This window comes from Echinops telfairi, unplaced genomic scaffold, assembly GCF_000313985.2.
Source record: "Echinops telfairi isolate 266 unplaced genomic scaffold, ASM31398v2 ScPeMD7_5592;HRSCAF=6446, whole genome shotgun sequence".
Taxonomy (NCBI): Eukaryota; Metazoa; Chordata; class Mammalia; order Afrosoricida; family Tenrecidae; genus Echinops; species Echinops telfairi.
The window spans coordinates 20,726,628-20,730,539 of record NW_022109491.1 but is presented as its reverse complement, the minus strand read 5'-3'; the positions used below and the strand labels follow the sequence as shown (position 1 = coordinate 20,730,539).

General features: G+C 45.3%; 1 pseudogene; it reads left to right on the top strand.

The window, feature by feature from the left end:
* The first annotated feature begins 3,057 nt into the window (after positions 1 to 3,057).
* LOC101642509 lies at positions 3,058 to 3,686 on the top strand (annotated as a pseudogene).
* The last annotated feature ends 226 nt before the right edge of the window (positions 3,687 to 3,912 follow it).

Genomic DNA, 3,912 nt, shown 5'->3' with positions numbered 1-3,912 from the left:
GGAGGGGAAGGGGAAGGTTGGGGGAGATAGGGGGAACCAATCACAATGATCTACCTATAACCCCCTCCCCAGGGGATGGACAACAGAAAAGTGGGTAAAGGGAGACATGAAAAAATAGTGTAAGACATGAAAAAATAATAATTTATAAATGATCAAGGGTTCATGAGAGAGGGTGGGAGGGAAAAATATGAGCTCTGATACCAAGGGCTCAAGTAGAAAGAAGCTGTTTTGAAAATGATGATGGCAACAATGTACAAATGTGCTTGACCCAATGGATGGATGTATGGATTTTGATAAGAGTTGAACGTACGAGCCCCCAATAAAATGGTTTTTTTTTTTAAAGAAAGAAAGAAGCGAGGATGTCAAGATTTGTCTCACATACTTTGGACATGTTATCGAGAGAGACGAGTCCCTGAAGAAGGACTATTGTGCTGGGTACGGTAGAAGGTCAGCGAAAACGAGGAGGACACTCAGGGATATGTTCTGGCCCAGGGGCTGCCCCGGGCTGGAACCTCCCAGGTGGGAGGGTGGCACAGGACTAGGCAGTGTGTTTAGTTTGTGGCAGACAAGCTCACGGTGAGTGGGAAGCGACACAGCAATACCTAATAGCAACCTAAGTTGACAACCCACAGAGGAAAACAAGTGAAAGGCCTTGGTTAGTATGTTAGTCTGGGTTGGCTAAAGAAACAAATTCATAGACACTCGTGTATAAGAAAGAGCTTTATATCAAAGAGTCATTGTATAATAAGAAAACATCCCAGCCCAGATCAAGTCCATACGTCTGATATTAGTCCATATGTCAGGTACCAGTCTCTAAATTCTTCTTCAGACTCACACAACACATGCAATGACACTGAATATAGGAAGATCACAGGCCAGTGGGTGGAAAGTCTTGTGGATCCAGTGGCAGTGGAAGCATCTCAGCACTCGCGTGGGTCTCCATGTGACTCCTCCAGCTCCAGGGCTCTGGCTCCATCAGCATAGCTCCACGTGGTTTGTTAACAGGAATATCTCGCAGGGAGAGCATGTGTCACACCTCCAGGGAGAAGACAGGAGTTCCCAGAATCACCAGGAGAAGGCTATGCCCACAAAGAGGCCTCACTGGCTATGATCGGATTGACAGGCTAGACTCCACCCCCTCACACAAGTTGACAGTAGACTACGTAACTGCCAAGATAGATTTGCCAAAGAAAGAAGAGTCTGGATTTAAGTGAGGGGACTCCAGCTGAAGCTGGATAAAAGCACATATTCCAAGTTTCTCATGGAGGTTGTTTTAGGTGTTGGGGGATTTCCCAGGGAACAAAACAACGCAACATCTGGCAAAGGAGAAAGAAAATAAATAAGGAAAAAAGTCATTCCAGATCAAGTGAAGTGAAGGAAACCCGGTGCTGAGACAAAGACATAGAATGGTGGGAGATGAGTCTAGAGTGGTCAGGGAGGCTTTCTGAGGAGGTGACATGTAAGCTGAAACAATAAACACTAAAAAAAGACATGCCTTGGCATGAGGATTGAGTGGAGCTGAGATGGAAGGGACAGAATAAGTAGGCAGAGTCAAATGGCCAATTCATGGCCTTCTGGGTCACGGGGTTAGTTTGTATGACCATAAATGCTGTGGGAAACCAATGGAGGATTTTAAGCAAGAGAGAGAGAGAGAAACAATTTCTCCTTTATAGATCACTTACTTTATGCCCTATGATAGGCTCTACCATTTACATGGATCATCATACTCTACCGTATAAATAAGGAGCTCTGGTGGTACAGTAGATAAGTGCTCGGTTTCTAACTCTTAAGGTCAGCAGTTCAAACCCACTAGGTGCTCCACAGGATAAAGATGTGGCAGTCTGCTTCCATAAACATTAAACTGACTCCTAGTGACCCTACAGGACAGGGCAGAACTGCCCCTCTGAGTTTCCAAGACTAACTCTTTACAGGAGTAGAAAGCTCTGGGGAAAACCTATTGGGCAGTTCTGTTGTGTCCTGTAGGGTTGATAGGAGTTAGAACCAACTGAACAGACACTCACAGCTACGTTACAAGACAGAGTAGAACTGCTCCGTAGAGCTTCTGAGGATATACATCTTTTCCGGAACACAGTCTCACCTGTCTCTTGCAGAGTAGTTAACTGTAGAAAACCTTATGGGGCAGTTCTACTCTCTGACACATGGTCACTAAGAATCAGATTAAACTCCACTTCCCAGAACCCACCCCACTAGTAACCCAACTTCACTTTAAGGCAGGGAGAGGCTGAATGGCCTACTCACAAGTCAAGGTAACACCTCTAGTAATAGTAAAATCCACACTCTCAATCACTGTGTAGGCTCTTACTTAAGATACTAATGGCTTGCCTTGAATGTAATTACAATAGGCCAGGGAATCTGCTCCCAAGGCCTCAGCCATTTCTACTTCCTGAAGAAGTAGATCTTTGTAAGGATCCCTCTAGAAGATGGAGAATCACAAATAGGAGGGAGAAGTGGACTATGTGGCTAACTGCCTCCCATCAATTACTGCCTCCTTTTACCATGAGACCAGAAGAACTAGATGGTGCTCAGCTACCACTACTGGACATTTTGATCACAGATTCTATAGAAGAATCTGGATCAAACAGGGAGAAACACTGAACAGAATTTCAAATTTTTATGGATGCCATACTTTTCTGGAGTCATGGAGGCTTGAGGAACCCCTGAAACTATTGATGCTGCACTGAGTCCCAGCATCTAGTTGGGAATTCATGCACTTTGCTCTCCTTCTGATTCAATCTTGCAATGCTGTTAGAATTCACGACAAATCGATGGGCCTTTGCTGTTTCCCTTTAGGAACTAGACAACCCGTCTTCATTGTAAGGACATAACTCCACACCAATACCTGTTGAGCAAATGTGGACATGCACCTCCAAACAAAGATCAGTCTGAGACCAATGCTATATTGTTCCAAAGATCCCCTTCCCCCAAACCTCACCTATAAGACACTCCTTGGGCCCTTTCAGCCCACCCACCCACCTCCACCCCCAGGCTCTGGGCTCCTCTTAAGCTAGTGCCACCTGTCTCCCTCTAGCTGCCATCATGATCATCTACCGGGACCTCATCAGCCATGAGATGTTCTCCAACATCTACAAGATCCGGGAGGAGATCACAGACGGGCTGTGTCTGGAAGTGGAGGGGAAGATGGTCAGCAGGACTGAAGGTAACATCGATGACTCGCTCATTGGTGAGAACGCCTCCGCTGAAGGCCCCGATGGCGATGGAACAAAAAGCACTGTGGTCACTGGTGTTGATACTGTCATGAACCATCACTTGCAGGAAACCAGCTTCACAAAAGAAGCCTACAAGAAGGACATCAAAGACTACACGGAATCAATCAAAGGCAGACTTGAAGCGCAGAAACCAGAAAGCCTTTTATGACAGGGGCTGCAGAACAAATCAAGCACATCCTTGCAAATTTCAAAAACGACCAGTTCTTTCTTGGTGAGAACTTGAATCCAAATGGCACGGTTGCGCTGCTGGACTACCGTGAAGATGGTGTGACCCCATATATGATCTCCTTTCAGGATGGCTTAGAGATGGGGAAATATTACCACAGTGGGCAACTCACGACCATTGCCTCTCATCCTAACCGGCTGCTGTCCATCCACACGCACCAGGACTTAGACAAACGGAACCGATGTCGTCGTGAGCTCTTCATTCACTTTTGATTTATTTGGAGCAGAGGCATTTTTTTTAAAGAAAAATAAAACATGTGTAGGCCATCTAAAAATAAAATGCATTTAAACTCAAAAAAAAAAAAAAAGACACTCCACTCCTGCCTCCTTGGGTACTAGTACTCAGTAATTACTCAATCTCCTTTCTACCCTTATTGTGAATTGGCTGCCTGAATTGTCTGAATGCTGTGGGTGTGAACATAATCCTTTAAACCTTCAA